Raw genomic sequence first — 20,232 nt, 5'->3', positions numbered from 1 at the left:
ATCCTAATTGAATTTAATTGTCTGCGCCGCAGCGCGCTGAGACCTTCTCAGAGTCCCCTGAAATTAGGAACATGGATAATACACTCCTCGGGGTTTCAGTCTGTGTCCTCCCCAAGAACGGCCATTAATTTTTTAACAAGCTAATCATATCTCTCCGGCAGGCTGTCAGCGGAGGATCCTCGTCGCTCATCAATAATGGAGCGATCCTGCGCCGCGCTCCCTTCCCGCGGCCTCCTGCATAATTCACGGGGCTTCAGACAAAGGCGGGAGGGGGCCTGTCCCCCCAGTGGGCGTCCTTGGGCATCTGCAGGGGCGGGGCGGGGCGGGGGCGTGAAAGCTGATTGATGGCTCCCATCTGGGGCCCCTTCTTAACACTCTCTCACCTGCCTCCTCCATCTGTCCCCGCGCCCAGCCCCCTCCTCTGGCCGCCTCCGGGGCACCCTCTCCTCCCTTCCCGGCCTTCTCCCCTCCTGGTTCCTAACTGTGTCTTGCTTCTGGGCGGCTCCCACCTGCGGAGTCCTTTGAAACACAGGAGGCAACAGGTGCCCATTTGGCAGATGGGTCAACTGAGGTCCAAGAGGAAAGCCACTTACCAAAGATCACAGGGCAAGTCAGAGGCGGGCAGCGCTGGGCCTCCGGGTGAGGGTCCCAGGCCCTGCCCTTTCCCTGTGAGCCTCAGGCCCAGCGGGCAGCGGCTGCCTCCTTAGCCTTGAGGCTGAAGGCCCCACCTGGCTTCCCCGTCAACCAGCTGTCCCTGTGCAGAGCTGGCCCTGACCTCTTAGCTGGTGCGTCAATCTGAGGCCAAGGATCAGAGGCCAGAGATGGCGGAGGCCGAGGAGGAGAGGAGAAAGGAGGCTGTAGGCACCAGTGGGACGGTCACCCCTCTCCTCCTTGGACCAGTCATCAGGACCTCTCCCATTGCGACCCAGCCACAGGGAGTCGCGTGCAGAGCCGCGTGAGGAGGTTCCTCACACCTGGGCCTCCAGCCGATGGCTCTGCAGGCCTGTGGTTAAGAAGCACCAGAGAAGCTGGAGTCCAGTGCTCCTTGGGCCACCCTTGTCCTGGGAGGGATGCCGCTTCCTCGCATGGACCACCCCCGGTAGGCATCGCTCAGGTGGCAGGGCAGGCCGCAGGGCTCCCGGGTCTCTGTGGTGATCCCCGGATCTGGGTCCCTGGGAAGGCAGAATTAAAGAGGCTGTCCGTCGGTGTAGACAGTGAATCGGGTCAGGTGGGTCAGGGAGGCCAGCTCGGGTCTGGGGAGTGGGAGAGGGGCTGCCATGCTGATGGCCTCAGAGCTGTCCTTATCAAGATGACCTGCCCTGCTCCAACCTGTTGCTAAGGTAACTGTCCCAGGGACTGTCCCTCCTGCAGGGAGCTGTAATTATGCCCCTTCCTGCCCAGATCCCCCCTGGCCTCTCCCGCCTCTGCTTCTCACCTCGGCCACCCCGCTGGGCATCTGCTGGGCCTGGTCACACACGCAGGAAGGAGGAGATGCGGGAAAAGGGCAGGGGACAGAGGAAGCCCAGGACACACAAAGGCAGAACCCGCTCACGTCCTGGGGTAGCGGGACGCCAGCCGCGGCCTTCTCCCTCCCGGGAGGAGCGGATGTCACCCCCTTTTTAAATAAACCCTGCTTTACGTGCCCGCCTCCGCGTGCGTCTCCAATGTCCACTTCAACCTGTGGGGGACAGGACTGTCACCTAGAGGCAGCGGTGTCACCTGGCCTGAAGCAATGGCCGGGTCTGCTCCCTGGGAACCCAACTGGACAGGTCCAAAAACTTCCCCTGTCACCGTCCCAGCTCTCCACCTCTTTGTCCCTTTGTCCAATTTCTGCGTTGTCACCAGGGTGACCCGTCTTTCTGGTTCACTCAGGGACACGGAGTTGGTTTTAAAACTGGGAAAGTTCCAAGTCCCTTCCGGCCAGGACCCAGCTGGGGTGGGCCTGGGGGCATGTTCCTTCCCGGGTTTGCAGCCTGGCCCAGCTCCCCAGGGGGCGGTGACCTTGGGTGACCTTAGGTGGGACCCTCCCTCCCCCACCCTGACTCCCTGGGAGCAGAGGTAAGTCACAAACCCAGCTTCACAAGGTCGCTGTAGGTAGGGAGAGCCTGTGGTGTTAGTGCTCTCGTGGCCACCACCCGACCTCCCCTTCTCCTCACGAACCCCACTCAGCCCATGGCCTAGCCCTGCCAAACCCACCAGGGCTGCCCTGGCCTCAACAGACAGTTCCTGCTCTCCAGCTGGCCATTCAAGGCCTTAGTGGTTCAGCCTCAGCCGGCCTTGGCAGCCCCTCCTCCTGGGTGTCCCTCTGCCTTGAGCTGGAAGAATAATTCCTCAATCTGCCTCCCATACTCCTGCCCTCCTTTCCCTGCCCATCATATCCATTTTAGATCCAGAAGCAGAAGCCCAGAGAGGTCGAGTCAGTTTCTAAAAGTCACACAGGAGTTTAGGGCCACAGCTCAGAGAGGCTGTCAAGAGTCTGAATTTGGGAGTCAGACAGCCTTGGGTTCAAAACAGTCTCAATTTTCACCCTTTAAAAAGGATCCAGGCTCAGTGGTGGAGCACCTACCTAAGGTACATAAGGCCCTGGGTTCCATCCCAGCCCCCCTCCCCCCAGAAAAACCCCCAATCCTCTTAGTACCTTGGGAGGGTGAGATGATACTCTCTGCCTGGCACACGGTAGCCCTCCCCAAGACCCCTTGCTGTTATTCCCGTTATTCTCGTTGGCCATGTGGTAGGCTCTTACCTGCTTTAACTCAGTGTCAACTTCCAGGAGGGCCACCCAAGGCAGCTGGCCTTCCTAGGGCTCCAGAGCCAGGCGGGCCGGGTCTGGGTCCTGCTGCAGGATTGCCCAGCAGTATGTGTGACCTTGTCAAGGTCATGGCCCAGGTCAGGAAGGGCACCTGGGGACGACAGAGGCAGGGTGTGTCTCCTGGACTGTGACTGGGGGGTGGGGCTGGCCCTGCCTTCTCAGGGCCTGGCTTTGGGGCCTGTCACCCTCTGGATTCCCCCGGGCTCGGGTGACCCAGCCACAGAGGCAAAGGGAGACTTGTGCCTTTAAAGCTCTCAGATCCGGTTCCAGGCCGACAGCGCTGCATTTGCATTTAAATGGAGGTTGGAGTCTGTAAATCTCCATTTCCCCACCGCGGAGCCTAATGGTTGTTTAATCATGTTTAGACGAACCCCCCGGAGCACCGGAGCACCGGGGCTGGTGCCTTTGGAATCCACGCGGAAGAGACAAAGATCAAATGAGGAGAGGACTGTCCCTGGCTGCTGGGGAGGGGGTCATCCACGCCCCGGGTGGCCTCTGCCCCTTCCAGGAAGGCTTCTGGGATTGCTGCCAAGTCAGAAGTCACCGTCACAACTCCCCAGTCTTGGTGGCTGACAGCAGCTGGTGACTTCACAGAGGCCCGGATTGAAATGCCCACCTGCCCCTGGATAATCCTGTGGCTGCGGCCGTCACTCAGGTTGACTGGGTGTCCCCGTAGCTGAAACCTGACAAATCATGCGTAAAGTCCTGGGAGCCCAGTGGGGACTTTTGGAACAGTAGACAGTGGGACTTTGGATTGCCCTTGAAGTAGAGAGGGGCTGGTGCAGGACTGGGACCCGGGACTGCTCAGATGGGTTCTGGGAGCTGCTTCAGGTGCACCCCCGCCCCCCTCGGATCAGAGCCTGGGCGTTTTGAGCACAGAGCTGTGGGCTCCTGAGGAGCCAATGGCCCGGGATCGCTGCGCCACTTCCTCGAAGCACAACTGAGGCTGCAGGTGCAACCGTCCTGCTCTGTGCACCTGAGTTCAGGTGGTGGCCTAAGGTCACGCCTGCCCTTTCGTGGCCCCTGGTGTGGAACGTGCTGTTAGGGGGACGCTGACATCTGCAAGAACTTCCTGATACACGCAGGTCACATTCCCTGGTGGAGGGAGGGTCAGGATGGGGCAGGTCTCAGGGGAGAGCAGAGAGCGGAGCAGCAGCGCCCAGGCCCCCAGGGCCACCCCGACCTGGGACAGTTTCCCACACCCCCTGCTGCCTCCTGCGGAGCTCCACGGGGGCTCTCGGGTCTGGGTTGGAATCAGCCCTTGGCTTTGCCACTGTCACTCTTTTCTCCAAGTTTGAGGAGGAAGCAGGGATTTCATCTCCTGCTCATTACTGCCGCCCGAGGTCATTACTCCTGGGGCTCCTCAGGCTGCAGGGGTGGGGACCGCAGCTGTGGGGGCTCAGCCACCTCCCTGCACGCTGCCTGGGGGCCTCCCGGGCTGGGCACGTCCTGGTCCCTGCTGCTGGCGGCCTGTGACAGGAGCAGGAAGTGGTCCTCCCTCTCCCAGCTGGAACCCAGACTTTGGGGCAGCACAAGTGGCCTTTCGGAGGTGGCCTTTCCAGCCGTCCTTTGTTCCCTTGAATGCCAGCCTGGGCTTGCCAGGGACAGCCAGCTCCGCCTGGAGCCCAGGAACCAAAGCCTGCAATTTCAGGAAAGGTAATGAAATGCCTCCTGGAGAGAGCAGGAGTCTGGGGCTGTCCCCACCAGGCCACCCGCCATCCTGTCTGCCTGGCCTCCTAGGAAGCTGGCCTCCCCCCAGGGACCTGCAGGAGCTCCCCGCCCAGCAGCTCTCGCAAAGCCTCCTGCAAGTCAGTCCATCTTCATTTGGTGACCTTGTGCCCTTGATCTGCACCTGTCTTGGCAGGTGTCCTCTGGGGCAGGGGAGGTGTGACCGGGTCCTGGAGCCCTCGGGAAGAGGGGGAACTGAGGGGGAAGATCGGGGCCCCCACTCTGCACTGTGCTCCACACTCGGGGCCTTGGCCTCAGTTTCCCACAAGTCCAAGTTGGGGTTGTGCTCGCCCAGTCCCTTCCACCCGGGACGCTGTGGTCCGTCTCCTGATGGCTGATTGCTGGCAGCCAGGGACCCGCTGACCCTCACCATCCCCTTGGGCACAGGGGAGGTTGGTCAGTGTCTGAGCTGAATTGATTTGGTTTATTATGTCAGAATCGGTGCTTCCCCAGGAAGGGTCAACCCACCCCTGGAGCCGATGCCTGGGTCTCCCTCTCTGCCCTCCTGTCCCACACAGGCTGGGGCCTTTGCAGGAGACCACGCCACCGTGCAGCCAGCAGCCCTTGGATCTCAAGGTCTGACAGAGTGTGGGTGAGATCGAAGGCAGGTTCTGCTTCTCTGTGCCTCCGCTTTCCCGTCTGTAAAATGGGAGTGATAATATGGAGGCCGGGTGTGGCTCAGTGGCAGAGCACTTGCTGAGCAGGCAGGAGGCCCTGAGTTCGGTCCCCACCACCACCATCATCATCGTGTGGGGGTCCAGCGAGATGAGGCCCATGGAGCCCCCAGCGCGGGGCCCTGTTCACGGCACCTGCTCAGCACAGGTCAGCGGTGGCTGCTGCGATTCTTGCCACCCTCTGGTAAGTCACTAGGCTCAGCAGAGCTTAGCGGGTCTGAGGAAGGTGGCTCTGGGACACTCCAGGCCCTTCACTCTGTGGCTCCTACCCCGCTTCTCACCAGGGTCACCGCGTCCAGGACAGCCTCGCTGGGGAACTTCTGCTCACTGCCCTGTTCTCCCCCACCTCTTCTGTCCGGGGACACCTCCTCATCCCTCCATCTCAAACCACAGCCTGTCGCAACTTCTGCAGGCTGAATTAGGCCCTGCCCGCTCTCCCCCTCAAACTTGTCCACCTGGTGGGCACCTGTCCCACCATGCTTTATGCCTGTCTCTCTTCCTTATTAGATCGTGGGCTTCTTGAGGGGGGACCACAGTCATCCCTAGTCTGACATGTATGTCTGGGGGCCTGGCACAAAATCAGTGCCCAAGAAGCAAGAGTTATTGCTCGGACGTGTGCAGTGGTATTCAGGGACACTGCCTGGCTTAGCCGTTGAGAGCGTAGCCACCGGCAGCACACAGGCCTGGGCTGGAACCCAGCCTACCCCTTATTAATCTCATGACGCAGCTGACATAGAGCCCGGCTCAATAAGGGGGGTCTATTGAACAGCGGGGCCCTTGGGCCTGGGTCTTAAGCAAGTTTAAAGTGTACTTCTACTTTCTCATCTGTGAAATGGGCTGATAATAGTATCAAACCGAGGGCTAAGTGACTCCCTCGTGCACAGCGCGTGGTCCATGTCCAGAGCTTAGCAAGCTCTCGGGAGCCCAGCAGGTGTCCCTGCCATTGCTGTGACAGCCTCGGCACTCTGCCCCCTCCCTGGTGGCAGAAAGTTCTTTGACCCAAGTGGCCTGCTGCCTTCCCAGGACCTACTGGGTCCCCAGCCCCTCCCGGCCCAGTCAGACTCTGCTGTTCCTGCTCCGTGGGGCGGCCCCTCCCGTGGCTCAGCCCTGACACACCTGATTGGGAATTTGTTTTATTTCGGAGGCTGCCGAGGCCTGTCTCCCCCCCTGAAAAAGCAGTTAGACTGTGTTTACCAGAGTGGGTGGCTGTGATCTGTCGTCTTATCCTGTCACTGTCCCCTTATCCTGTCACTGTCCCACTTGTCGCCTGCTTTGCTCAGCCTGGGATGCCTGGGATGCAGATTTGCATAATCAGTGAAAGTGGAACTCAGGGTGGGGGTGGGGGCCTCTGGCCTGACCTGGTAGGGACGGTGGGGGGCTTCCCTGACTTGGAGGTGCCCCCACAGGGTCTTCTCTTCCTGGCTCTGTTGGGCAGGGCAGGTCTGTCCTGTGACCTCCCCTCTGTCCCTCTCCGGGGTTGGTGTGGGATGGCAAAAGCCTGGCTCTCCCATGGCTCCGGTTCACAGCTCTCCAAAGGAGGCTCTGAAAAGGGTTCTGAGTGCAGGAATTTTGTTTGGGAGAAGATTTTAAGAAGCAAGTGGTGGAGTGGGGAGGCTGAGACAAGGAGGGAGATCGTCCATGGAGGATGTGCCCCTGACTGAGCTCCAGGCTCTCTGAGTGGAAAACAGGTGCCAGGCTGGAGCTGAGCAGCCCGCAGGCTCATTCTCTGAGGCAGCTGGCTCCAAAGCAGCCTCCCTCTGTGGCTCCTCCACAGGGTCTGTGGGCGTGGCCATGAGATTTGCCTTGGCCAATGGGACATCAGCTCACCAAGAGCCTCCCTGTGTGGCTCCTCCCACAGGGTCTGTGGGTGTGGCCATGAGATTTGCCTTGGCCAATGGGGCATCAGCTCACCAGGAGCCTCCCTGTGTGGCTCCCCCCAAAGGGTCTGTGGGCGGGGTCAAGGGACTTGTCTTGGCCAAAAATAAGCACTTCCCATTAGTGCTGGCCCTCTGCAAGTGCTGCTGCCAACATAAGCAGCCTGGGCTGTCCTGCCAGAGGGGCCATGCCAGGGAGCCTGAGGCACCCAGCCCTGCTGTCGCTAGCCAGCAGACATAGGAACGAGGCCGTCTTGGATCATCCAGTCCAGGTGAGCAGCCAGGTGACTGCTTGAGGCCCCCAGTGAGACACCTGGAGAACCCCCTGCTGGCACAGCCCAGTTGTAGAACCAATGGCAAATATGCATAGATATGTGCTAAGTCACCAAGCTGGGGATGTTTCTTACGCAGCTTCAGATGACTGATACATCCACCAACTCCCGTCCTGACTAGTCCTGAAGTGCTCCAGGTGCCTGTCCTCACTGGGCAAGCCTACGGTTGGGAGGGAGGGTGCCCTTCTGGGGGATGGAGGTGCCTCGGGGCTCCTGCTGCGCCAGCTGGCTCTGAGAGCAGTCAGAGGAGCTCCCGTTGGAAGCCGCCCCTTTTAAGAAGGAAGCTCCACAGGGTTGGACGCCCGTGGTCTCACCCCTAGGGCAGTGCCTGGGCGAGCCGTGGGAGTGTGGTGGACACTTGAGGTGAAGTAGGGGAGTTTAACCAGGCGGAATGGGGAGGAGAGGACCCCCGCTTCCCTCTTCACCCCTGTCTCCCCACCCTACCTCCACTTCTCCCCACATCCTTCTTGCCCTCAGTGCTCTCCACGCCTGGTCTCCTGCAGTAGTGAAGCCCGGACCCCAGAGCACAGAGCTGGTGTGGGGGGAGGGAGGGAACACAGCCCTTGGGGTCTGATGGACTCGAGTTCGAATCCAGCTCGGCCACTTTCTAGCCCTACACCTTCCTCACCTTCCTCGGCCTCACCTTATTCGTCTGCAAAATGGGATACACGCCCTGTAGAGTCCGTGTAAGGAGAAGCACTATTGGAAGTTCGCAGCACACAGTAGGTCTGCAGGACACAAAGTTTGCTTTGGACTTGACCCTGGGTCCTAGGGCAGGAGCAGACGGGAGGGGCCAGGGAGGGAGTGGAGCCCCAGCTGAACACCATGCAGCCCGGTTTCCTCTCTGGAGCGACGAGGTTGTTCTCTGAGGCCGAGCCATGGCCCATTTTCATCTGGGAATCCTGTTAGGAGGAGGTCATATTTTTTTTTTTATTAAATTGGAAAAGTTCTAAGAGAATCTTTGAAATGTTCAGAGTGGTGGCTCTTTAAAATAAAAGGAAAGATAAAGGAAACCCTCCCAGTCCTCGGGTCACACAGGGATTGCGTGGCCCCAAACATCATTTGAAATGACAACCATCAGCCCATATCCAGGGACCTGCTTTGTTGTAGAGAGAATCCTGGGGTTTGTTGTAAGGGTCTGCCCCACCCCCGCCCTCCCTGGAGAGCGCTTCCAAGGAGCCCCGCGCATTTTATATCCATTAGAGTTTTACTTGTCAAATCAGGGATGTAATAAAACCAGTCTCCGATGCTTCACAGAGAACGTATGTGAGGACATTTTGATAAAGTTAAAAGCCTTCTACAAATGGGAGGGATTATTAGCGGTGGCCGCCATGCCCCGAGAGGGGAGGGGATTTTTCCCAAGGTCACAGAAAAAATGGGTGAAAGAGCCAGAAAAAGAAGCAAAGCGTCTTTTGATGCCAAGGGTCGGGACCTTGTCTCTGTGGCTCCAGGATGGAGGTCGCCGCACACAGCCAGTGCCCGTGCGTGTGGACCACGGGACCCACAACGAGCCAGGGCCAGCCATGCCCTGGAAGTCCCGGGAGCCTGAGGCCCCGCAGAGCTTCCCGTCCCGTGTGCGCAGCTGGGCTTCTTGGTCGTGCGCTCTCTGTCCTCTCCAGGACTCCTCGCCTCCTGCCCGGGCCCCGCGAGCTTGGGCCCCAGGTTTCAGGCCTCCCCAGCCCTTGCCCTTCACGGTCTGGTGCGGTCACTGTCAGAGGACATTTCCCACCCTGTGACCTTGACCTTGGCCGCAAGGCGGAGTGAGTGACAGTGAGTCTGATTCTGGGCGTAGCCCTTGGCAGGCCTGCCGGGCCCTGGCCCTCGGCCACTGCTGCAGGCGGAGCGTCCCCCCCCCCCCCCCCCCCCCCCCCGCCGGCCTGCAGGACGGGCCTCTTGGAGAGGAGCTGCCCTGGCCCAGGGTAGGTTCCGGGCCCTTCTCCAGAGCCACCAGGCGGAACACCTGTGGTTCCTGATAAGCCCTGGGTGAGTCCGGAGCTCCCTAAGACTAGAGAGCCTCTGTGGGGGCTGAGGCCTCCTGCCCCATGCCGGCCCCCGCTCCCTGCTCCTGCCTCAGGCTGCTGGTCAGTGTCCTGCAGGGCTCAGATCTGCTCACTGACTGTCCCTAGAGGGTCTCATCTGCAGTCAGACCGCAGGCCCCTGAGACCCACCCATCTGGGAGAATCGGGCTTTTTCTGCAACCTAAAGCCCTTGTCCCCTAGTGAGACAAGTGTCCCCTGGTGAGACAAGTGTCCCCTAGTGTCAAGTGATTGCAGTGGCCACAGAGATGGAGAGGAGGCTGGGACCCCTGCAGGGGGCCCGCAGTCTGTAGGAGCCCCCTGGTCTGTGATTCCGGGTAGCTGGCAAGAGCCCCCCAGAGTTCTACTCCACCCTCCCCAACCCCGGGCAGCACCTCGTCGATGAAATGGTGGCGAGGCTCAGCCGCTGGCCACCTGGCAGAGTCCCAGCAGAGCTGGTGAACCTGGCGCCCGGGAGGCGGGGACTCCAGAGCCAGGTGAGTTCTGAGAAGGCTTCGGGGCTGGGTGTCTTCAGCCTGAGTCACAGGGTCCCAGCCCTGCCTGTGCCACCGAGCCGCCGGGCACCGGGACAAGCCCCTGGCCAGCTTTGCTGTCGCTGAGTCGGGAAGAAGGAGATCACGGTTCTGTCTTCCACCTTGACCTTGTCCAGGGTGATGCTCCCACCCCCAGGAGCACTGGCCATCGGAGGAGGGGCATCTGCGCCCTCCGCCTGCCTCTCGCTGTCCCTGCGGGGGCGGGGGCTTCCCGGGGTGGGGGGCCGCTCTGCTCACGGTGGGGCCTGGCCTGTAGCAGGTGTCAAGGGACGTACCCTGAATTCTCAGTGTGTCCAGGTGGCTCCGAGGCTCCAGAGCAGACTGGTGTGTCAGAGGCCAGCCGCGTCCCGGGTGCCTGTGGCCGCTGAGGGGTGACAGTGCGGGTCAGCCATGCGTTTCCATCGGCCCCCGTGGGCACTTGGGAATGGAGCTCACTGGGCCTGGGATGACCTCAGAAGCAGGACGTGAGGCTCCTGGCCGTCCCCTCCTGTGGCCTGTGGCCTGTGGCCTGCCCGGGCGGGGGCTGGAGAGGCAGAGCCGCCCAGGCCCCACTTCCCCTCATCGGTCCCCGTGTCCGTGTCCTTGGCAGCCAGTAACCCTCCCCCCAGCCTGGGGTGGGGGCAGGCGAGGGGCGGCCACATCCTGCTTCCCAGGTCATCCCAGCCCCAGGGAGCTGTGTTCTCCAGTGCCCAGTGTGATGAGGGACAGCAGGGGCAGTGGGTGGGGACTCTGCCTTCACAGCTGTGGGGCGGGCTCCGCGCTCTCGTTGGAAGAGCAGCGAGGCGTAAGCCCCAGAGGACGCTCCAAAGTGTCCCTTCCCCACCCCACGCTCTCCTCAGATGGCTGCAGGGAGGCCTTCAGAGAAGGAGAGGTCCCAGGAAAGGGACAGGATGGCCCTTCAGTGTAGAGCCCCGAGGATCTTCTCACGAGGACATCAGTAAGACTGGTGTCCTCCACGGGGACATGAGGACACAGCACACGGAGGGACGGCTCCGGAGGACGCAGGGAAGGCGGCAGCTACAAGCCAGGGGTCCCGGGGACCAGCCCTGCCACACCAGGCTCTCGGGCCTCCAGCACTAGGGGGACACAGGCCTCTGTTGTCACGGCCTGCTCAGGTCCTTTGTCACCGCAGCCTAGCCAATGAGCGTGGCCCCTCTCTGTGGTAACACCAATGCACTAGGCTGGGCCTGCGTACGGGGGACCTGGGGCCTCCCACCTGGCCGGGCCTCGTCACCTGGAGCATGAGGAGGTGGCCTGGTGGTTTTCGGGGGGTTTCAGTGCCGGGGCTGGTGGCCAGGAGCTGCTGGGATGTTCTCTGGGCCCCACCAGGTGGCCAGGCGGCGCTGCCCTGGTCACACGGGAGCTGAGTCCCTGTGCGCTCTCCTTTCCACGCAGTTCCCCAGGCTCTGTCCTCGGCCTTCTCTGGACGCCTGCTCCTGCCCAGGTCCACGGTCCCAGGACGGGGGCCACAGGGCTGCTGCCTCTCTCTGTGGCTCCGTCAGACCCGGCCTCCCGGGCCTCCCTCCCCCCCACAGATCAGAGCCCACATGGTCCCTGGGGACAGGTGGGACCTTCCCTGGGGCAGCCGTCTGACTGCGACAGTGCAGAAGGGGACAGGATGGCCCTTCAGGAGGACTCCCTGCCCTCACGTCCCTCGTTAGATGGCAGGCTGGCCAGGGAGAGGCCCAGGAGGCCCGGGTGGGAACTGAGCTCCAGCAAGTCATTTGCTGAGGCTACTAACTGGGAACAAGGCTATTTATGATGGACAGGGAGGGGACAGGCAGGGCCAGAGGACGGGACTTGGCCCCCTGTACACACCTCATTGGAAGGTCCTGTTTCTCATCTTTCACGTGTGGATGGCCCCTGTGTATCAGCCAGCCACTGCTGTGTAAGGAAGGAGTCGGCGGCGTGGCGCCACTCATCCACACATCAGCTGCAGACACTTGTGTCTCTGCCATGGTCCACGGGGCCTCGCTGGCTGGAGCCAGGCTCAGCTCCAAGCTGAGGGGCAAGCCCAGGACTGCCCAGGGCAGGTTGTTATGGTGACGCACTGTGCAAATGAGGGAGCGAGCTGGGGATCCTATGGGAGGTCCCTGCTCAGGCCATTAGCATCATGCTTGGCCATAGTCCCATGGCCAAGCCCAACATCAAGGGGCTGGGGAGGGGGCTTGCCCCATCTTGGGGAAGGTTACCCTTAGTTACAGAATGGCAGGGAGGAAGTGTCTGGTGGACAGTGACGTCATCCACCACACAGCGTTTTCCCAAAGGGCTTTCCCCCAGACCACCCAGAAACCACGGACTGGGAGACTGCGCCCAGGGCCTGGCTCTCACCCACCCGGGAACCCAGCCTGCCCTCCAGGGCGCCCTCTCTCTGCCTCCCCCTGCTGGCCAAGGGAGGCACTGACGCCGCCTGGCCTGGACCAGACTCCAGGTCGACCTCACCTGCAAGAGGTCACGAGGAGACAGAACCGAAAAAGAAAAGCCACCTGGGCTCAGGGCTGAGCGTGCCACTCAGTGGCTCTGTGGCCTTGAGCAAGTTCCTTGAGCCCCTTCAGTCTCAGGTCCACTGTGTGACAATGAGTCCTCGTGAGGATTGAGAAGATGGACTCGGGACTCACTGGACCAGCTCGGCAGGGTTGGCGGTGACTGCCCAGGACAGGGGTGAGGCACACAGGGTTCTGCCCCCCGCAGGACCCACTGCGTCCTCGAGCCCAGGGAAGGGACCTTCCACGGTGCCAGTGTCCAGCCACCCAGCACCCTGGCGTCCAGGGGCTGCAGGACACTCCCCGTGGCCTCAGCCCTGGTGCCCACCCCAGAGCGCTTTGCTGAGCTGACCCGGTGCCAAGGAAGCCCGTCCACGCTGCTGGCCACTCATGCACCGGCCAGGCCTTGAGGGCTGCGCCCACTGGAGTGGCCCCTTCCTCACGTATGACCTTCCAGCCCCAAAGGCTGACGGGCACCCACCTGGGCACGTGGCCGATGTGGCCGGCCCGCGAGGTGGGCAGCAGGTCCTTGTGCCCAGCCAGTCACCGCTCAGACCTGCTGGCACTGCAGCGAGACCGCCGTGGACTTAATGTATGCTAATTAGGTTTTAATGGGATTCAGGTTCCCGGCAGTGGTGCAGTGTGGGCCGCGGTAAGTTATAATCACGTCTAATTGGTGATTCTCACATAACAAATTTCTTGGATAAATTATTCTTAGTTAATAGTCCCCCAGGAGGAGCCTAGCACAGGCGCACGGAGACGGAGGGAGATTGAGCAAAAGGGCCAGGTGGAGGCGGGCTCCGCAGGCGGGCTGCCACCGGGCACCTGGGCTCCTGCAGGGCCACCGGGCCGCAGACCCCGACCTGGGAGCTGCCCAAGTCCAAGCCCAACGGAGCCTGGGGCGCGAGGGACGAGGCTGCCACTGCTGTCCTGGAGGGGCCCCTCCTGGGAGGTGGCAGCTGTGGGGCCACGGGGCTCGGCCCTCCTGGGCCCTCCTGGCCACCCCACCCCGACTGCCCCGAGCTCTTCCCTGGTGCAGAGTCCAGAGCCCGCTGCCCGGGGACACCCTCCTTACCCCGTGGAGACTGGACAGTGCGTCAGGGCGCCGGAGGTGGGACAACCCAGCCCCCTCCGTCCTCCAGCTGGCACCTGGGCTATGCTGACCTGCTCCTCTGCTTCTGGCGCAGGACGAGGCCCGCCCCGTGGGGTGGGGTGAGGGGCTCCCTCCTTACCAGACGCTGGGCCCCGGGGGCCATGGGCCACCTGGTGACCAGAGACAGTGCATCCTCATCCCCTGTGGGTCACTTTGTCCCCCAAGGCGGCCACTGGCCATGGAGACGTGGGGGTCCCCCCTGCCCTCCTTGCTGGGCTGCTGCAGGTTCAGGCTGGCGTCCTGGGGGCCGAGGACACAGTGGGCACGTCCCTCCACTTGGCAGGCCGGGGGCATCAGAAGTCCAGGGCAGGGGCAGGGCTGTGTTCGAGGAGTGGTCTCCACCTGGGCTCCGCTCGAGGACACGGGGCCCTACAGGGACAGAACCCTGTGTCCCTCTCATTGGCTGGAAGTGCCACCTTCCAGGGTTCTCCTGGGGGCCATGGGGACAGCCTTGCCAAGGGTCTGAGCCAGCGCGGGGGGGGACGCTCTCTCCCTTCATCTTTCCCTTCTCTCCCATTTCCCTCTGTTTTCCTGTGGTGACCTGGGGACATGAAATGACCTTGGAGGACAGGAAAGGAGTCCCGGGTTGTTGAGAGCCACAGCCGAAGGGGCCCCAGCAAACTTCCAGCTGATTGGCTCACCGTGGCCCCAGCAAACTTCCAGCTGCCAGCTGATTGGCTCCTCTGCGGTGATGCTCATTGGACTGTTTCCCCGCCCTTTCAGACCACAGAGCTGCTCATTGGGGGGCTCTTGGCTCCGCCCACATGACCCAGCCAATCTGCCTCAAGAGCAGGAGGAGTGGGGGGTTGAGAGGCTCGTGGGAAGCTGTGGTGGCAGTTGGGCTCTGAGGGAATTCCTGAAGAGCTCCTGAGGTGCTGTGTGTGTGTTCTAAAAATAAAGTTCATTTCTGCTTGACAAGTGGCTCTGAATTGTGCCCAGCCAGGCTGCGGCACCGGTGAGCTCCTTCATCGAGTTCTTCAGGATGGAGGTTCAGGTTACCCCTGAGGCCAAGTGGGTCACAATGACAGATAACATTTATTGAGCACCTACTGCATGCCAGTGCTTTCTAACTTTAAACCTTCACACTCTCAGCAGCTCTCCTAATAGTCTGAGAGGAAGGCATGGTCACTCTTTTATTTCCACCATCAAGTCCCGCAGGCACAGAGAGGGTATGCAACTGACCTGAGATCACACAGCTCATCAAAAGCCACATCACGATATGAACACAGGGGATTTTGACTCCAGATCTCACATCTTTCATCACCTCATGGTGCAGCCTCTTGAACTGACCAGTTTAAGATCATTGGAATATTTAAAAGAACCATCTACCTTGATTGGGCGGCTTCCTAGGGGGAGAGAGGAAAGGAAGCCAACATTGGCCAGGGGCTTAGTCTGCACCTGATGCCGTGTGGGGCTTCTCACCAATGGCAGCAAAGTTACCTGGTGCATCAAGCCCAGGAATAGATGATCTCAGCTCCAGGACTTGCTTTGTGACCATTGGCAAGTTGCACAACCTCTCTGAGCCTCTGTTTCCTCAGCACTTCCTGTGTTGAAAGGCTGTTTGGAAGACCAGATGAGATGACGCGGGCAGAGGGCTCTTCACAGCGCCTCGCACGCAGAGAGACTTCCTAAATATGGAAATGCTGATGTGTGACTTGTCACAAATGGTCTGCAGGTTAAGTGTAATTACCGCCGTTTTTGTAATTGGGAAAACTGAGTTCAGAGGCAGGGCTGGGAGCTGAGCTGCTGGCCCTGCGAGCGCTGGGCGGGCTGCAGTCGTCCCTGTCACCTTCCTCTCCGTTCCAGCCGTCGGCTGCCTTGGAGAGAAAGGAAAGGAGACCCACGGCCGGCAGCTGGCGCTCCAGACCTGTTTTCTGTGTCCTGGAGGCTGCAGGGTCGAGGCCCGTCCTGGGGACTCCTGCCTCCCGGGGCCTCTTCTCTTGGCGTCCTCACAGGGTGGAGCAGGGTCCCCTCCAGCAGCCCCACTTCCCATGCCACCCCTAGGATTTCCACACGTGACCTTGGGGACAGGAGCTCAGACCCTAGTGCAGCTGTGGGAAGAGGCTGGGGCTCCCTGACTCCCCACGCCCAGGCCTCCCCTCCGCCCCAGCCTTCGCCCATTTCCGCTGCGCTTTCTGATCCTTCCCCAATGATCCGCTTGCGCCCGAATCCCGAGCCCAGGGCTGCTGCTGGAACAGCCCACACCAACCCTCAGCCCTCAGCATCCACCTGGGGTCTGGGGCCATGGAGAAGCCGGAGCCAGGTGGACGGAGGCTTGCCTCCTGGAACTGGGCCTCCGGGCTGTGCGGGCCCCAGGAGGTGACCCACCTCTGCGGCTCTCTCTGTGGAACGGGAGCCAGCAGATGGAGAGCCAGGCATACAGCTGGTGCTCCATGATTGCTGGTTTTTCCTGGTAAACTCTGTGTTGGGGGCTGCTGGGCGCGGACCAGGGCCTTGGCCACACTAGGAGAGTGCTCTGCCCTGAGCTGCACCCCCCAGGCTGGCCACTTCAGGGCAGGTGACTCTAAGTGGCCCCAGACCTCTGGGTACCGCCCTCCAACCCGCCTGATTGTCCAGCGTCAGGGGACTCACCCCTGCCCCCGTTCCTGGCCCTTTAGCCCCTCTTTTTGTGCAGGCCCCGGTCGCCCCATGCCACACAACACACGCCCAGGGCTGGGGCCCTCTGCTGCTCCCCCGCCCGTCGCCAGCCCTGCCCTGCACTCGGGGAGCCCCGGGCACGGCCACTGAGCTTCGCCTCCTCCTGGGCAGAGTGGGGGCAGCACATGGCCGCAGCTGGTGAGTGCTGGGTGCCTGCTTGGGCCTCTCCGGCCCTGAAGGACCCCCGCTGGTCTTCCTGGGCCAACGGCAGCTCCCCACGCTCTCCGGGCACACAGATGCCCTGGGGTCCGGGTCCTGCAGATGCTGATTCAGCGAGCTCCGGGGGTCCTGAGCTCCGCGTCTGTCACGCTGCGTTCCGGGGCCACACTTTAGTAGACTCCCCTCTAGCACGGCCACTCCACTCGGCTTCCAAGCATCTCCTGCAGCTCTGATGCTCTCACCCCTGCTCAAAGGCCGTCGATGGCTCCCTATTGCCCAGTAATGATGGCGATAGCCCACCGTGCGCTGGTGGAAGAATGTTCTAGATCTTCACTGATTGAGGTGAGCATCGTGAACACGGGCCTCCCCATTTCACAGGGGGGAAGACAGAGGCAAGAGACGTTAAGGGTGGGAGTCACAGGGACAGCTGTGGCAGCCAGGCTGGTGGCAAGGTGGCTTCAGACGCGGCTGGGTGGGGCTGGGTGCTGAAGGCAGAGCCTGGCTCTCCCTGGAGAGACCCTGACCCTCCTCTGGGTTCCCCAAAGGACCTTCCCTGGGGTGAGGAAAGGAAGGACCCTGGAGGAGGTGGCACCAGGGCTTAGAGGGCTTCTCCAAATGCACGTTGTCTGTGGCTCTGGGAACTCCATGAAGGAGAGAGGAGGGGACATGGGAGCCGGGGGTGGGGACCGTAAGACCCAGAGCTCAGCCCCAGTGAGCCCCCTGTTAAGAGTGGGAGTGGGAGGGGGGGACAGAGGCAGGCAGGAGGCTTCTGGAAGCTCAGCCCCAAGGGCAGGTGCAGTGGCAGCCTGTGTGTGCTGACATTTACGCCTGTCACCTGTGATTGGGCCCGTTGGGGGGGAAATGCATGTAATCTGCGCGTCCTTTCCCTTCCACCATCTCTCAGAGCTGGTGCTGGAGGAGGCGAAGGCCGGCGTCACCGTCACCACAGAACAGTGAAGTGCTCTTTGGGACCCCCTCGGGCTGTCTGCAGCTGGCTGCGGGGCGTGTCTCCCCCTCTCCTGTCTCTCTGGTCTCTTCTTCCTTGTCTCTGAGTTGAGACTTGCTCTGCGTCCCCATCTCTGTCTCTGTGGTCCCCGTCTCCCCCTGCCCTGTCCCCTCTCCCCTGTCCCACCCACGCCCACTTCTAACCACCCCTCACTTCTCCGCCTCCCTCTCCCCCTCCGTCACTGGGAACGAGGCCTGTTTTGGGGGAGCCCAGCTGGACTGGACGCTTCTCTCCCAGAGCCCCTCCCATCGCACCCCGGCCCAGGGGCCCCCACCCCACGGCCCCCGAGAACCCAGCTGGCCTTCTCCAGGCCCGTCCCTGCCTCTCCACAGCCTCATCCTCTTGCTGCTGAGTCACTTACCCGCCGGGCGGGGAGGGGCGGGCAGTGAGCCCAGACCCCGCTGTTAACAGGGCAAAGCGACTCCCATTTCATGCCTGCATGGACTTCCCTCTATTAAGGGAAAGAGAGGGAACAAAACTGTTTCTTAAAATCTCTTCCAGAAAACAGGCAAAAGCGTGGTGCAACAGAGGCTTATGTAGAATTCCTGACGGGCGGCAGAGGGGACAGCTGGTTCCCGGGAGACCAGGAGAAGGAAGTAGGGTGAAGAGGCTGTGATACTGTGTGGTTGTTGCCTGCTGATCTAGCCTGAATATTTATACACCGATGAGTGCCTGAGAGCCTTCAGCAATTTTGGCAGTCGTCAACTTCAGCATGGCGGTCAGCTGGACAATGTGGGCATGCCCACAGTTACTGCACGATGGATCACTCAGTTCTTACATATTGACAAGAGAAATTGCCATAGGAGGCAGCTGGGCTTCCCTGAGGGTATGAAACACGGCGTGTGGGAACCAGGATTCTGGAACTCCAAGTTCAGGATGAGGGCTGCCCGGGGCTGTAAGTAACGCTGAGTCGCCTTCCTTCCTAGATTCCTCACCTCCTGCCATGAGGCTTTTCAGGTCCTCCCAGCCAAAGCCACTCTGGGCCAACCTGTCCCCAGCTGACCTGCCAGCTCTGGGGACCCAAGAGCAAGTGCAGCCCCCATCAGCCAAATGTGACTCGGGTCAGCAGCCGCCCGGGGCTGGAAGCCCCTGCAGGTTGAGATGTTTGTTACACAGCACTGTTGCGGTGACCGCTGGCTGATACACGAGCCATGTGACATGGCGGCACCAGTGCCCGGAGCAGCTAATGCGTGTTTGCTGAGTGAAGGGATCGGGCCTTGGAAGACTTGGCTCTTCCCCAACAGTGCCCAGCCATGCAGCCGCTGGCACTGCCCTCCCCGTCCCTCACCTGCCGACCCCTGTCTTTCCTTCAGAGCTCGGCTCGGGGGTCTCTTCTGCGCTGACCCCTCTCCCACCTGCAGAACCAGCGGCTCCCACCTCCAAGCCCTGGGGCCCGGGAGGCTCTGAGCTCCTCAGGGACGAACAGGTCAGTAATCTGAGTGGACTGAGGAGAGGGACTGGAGGAACCTCCTGAAGGGCGCTTCCCGCCCAGCTCCTTCCTCTGTCTCTGCTACTCTCCCCCATGCCCCTGCCCCACGAGGTCCCTCTGCCTCCCCCAGGCCCACAGTGTCTGCCAGCAGTGACAGGAAGCTCCCGGCCCAAGGTGGCTTGGGGGAGGGACACATGGTCGGGTCCCTCCAGGGGAGTTGCCCAGCTGCCTTCCAGACGGCAAGGGGGGTCAGCCCGACAAGGGGAGGCGAATCCTAGGCCGAGGGAACAGGTGGAGCAAAGGCCCTGCGGCAGGAACGGGCATGAGAGTTGGAGGAGCAGAGAGAGGAGCGGAACGGAGCCAGGGAAAGGGGGTGTGACGAAGAGACAAAGTCAGGGGACAGCAGGCCGTGGCCTGTAGCCCTTTTTTTTGGACAGTCTCGCCATCCTGCCGGGCTGATCTCAAGCGCTCCTCCTGCCTCAGCCTCCTGAGTCGCTGGGCTCCAGGGGTGCACCCGGGCGTCCAGCTTCCTGTGTGGGTGGTGCAGGCTGATTCCTGAGTGAGGGGGGCCCTGGAGGGTTCTGGGCAGGGGTTTGCCAGGCCAGGGATGGAGCAGGGCTCCTGCTGCCAGCTAGGCCCCGGCCACAGAGCCGCGTCCCCAGCCCTGGGACTCATGCTCCAGAGGACCCTGCTGGTGGGAGCCTGAGCTGTGGCCTGGGGAGATCGGAAGACCCAGGGGGAGGCAGGAGCGTGGGCAGGGGGTGGCTGGTGGGGGGGACAGTGGGAAGGAGAGGGCTTCAAGGGGTGGGGTGGACGGGGAGGGACGAGGAACAGAGGCTAACGGTGAAGCGTTCGGGAGCCACGGGATCGACGCTGTGCCCAGGGAGGGGAGGCCGGGAGGTGCGAGTTTGGGGACACCAAGGGCTGGGCTGTGACCAACTCGAGCTGGAGATGCACTGGGGCCCTCCAGCAGGGAGGGGGCCACCGTGGCCAGCTGGATGTGATGCTGGGATCTGGGGAGTCAGGGAGCCCGAGTTCTGCAGTCAGCGAGGAGATACTGGCTCCGGGCACCCAGGTCCTGACTTGATCAGGGCCCAAGGGGCTGGGTGACAGGACGAGGAAGGAGCCACGGCTCAAGGCCCAGCTCCGTGTGTCTGGGGCCTGCGGCCTAGGGAGGGACAGCCCCATCCCCAGGACGAGTGCAAGGTCTGGAGAAGCACCCGAGCTTCAGGGAGGTCATGGCCTCCTGACTGGGGAGGAGAAGCCTCGGCCCCCACATCTCCGTGATGCGCACGTTCCCTCTCCCAGGGCACTCCCAAAGACCACACTTCCCAGCATCCCTTGCAGCTGGCTGGGGC

General features: G+C 61.8%; 2 long non-coding RNA genes across 2 annotated transcripts; one reads left to right on the top strand and one right to left on the bottom strand.

The window, feature by feature from the left end:
• Nucleotides 1-742: 742 nt before the first annotated feature.
• LOC139707214 (uncharacterized) lies at nucleotides 743-2,823 on the bottom strand. Its single transcript, XR_011708769.1, has 3 exons — nucleotides 2,744-2,823; nucleotides 1,436-1,678; nucleotides 743-1,172 (listed from the first exon to the last, which is right to left on the bottom strand). It is a non-coding gene; the product is annotated as an uncharacterized lncRNA (long non-coding RNA).
• A 6,469-nt stretch (nucleotides 2,824-9,292) lies between these two features.
• Nucleotides 9,293-18,867, top strand: LOC139707213 (uncharacterized). Its single transcript, XR_011708768.1, has 6 exons — nucleotides 9,293-9,400; nucleotides 9,825-9,929; nucleotides 10,826-16,781; nucleotides 17,344-17,392; nucleotides 17,947-18,271; nucleotides 18,372-18,867. It is a non-coding gene; the product is annotated as an uncharacterized lncRNA (long non-coding RNA).
• The last annotated feature ends 1,365 nt before the right edge of the window (nucleotides 18,868-20,232 follow it).

The sequence above is a fragment of the Marmota flaviventris genome, chromosome 10, assembly GCF_047511675.1.
Source record: "Marmota flaviventris isolate mMarFla1 chromosome 10, mMarFla1.hap1, whole genome shotgun sequence".
Classification (NCBI taxonomy): domain Eukaryota; kingdom Metazoa; phylum Chordata; class Mammalia; order Rodentia; family Sciuridae; genus Marmota; species Marmota flaviventris.
This window is presented reverse-complemented; position numbering and strand designations above follow the sequence as displayed.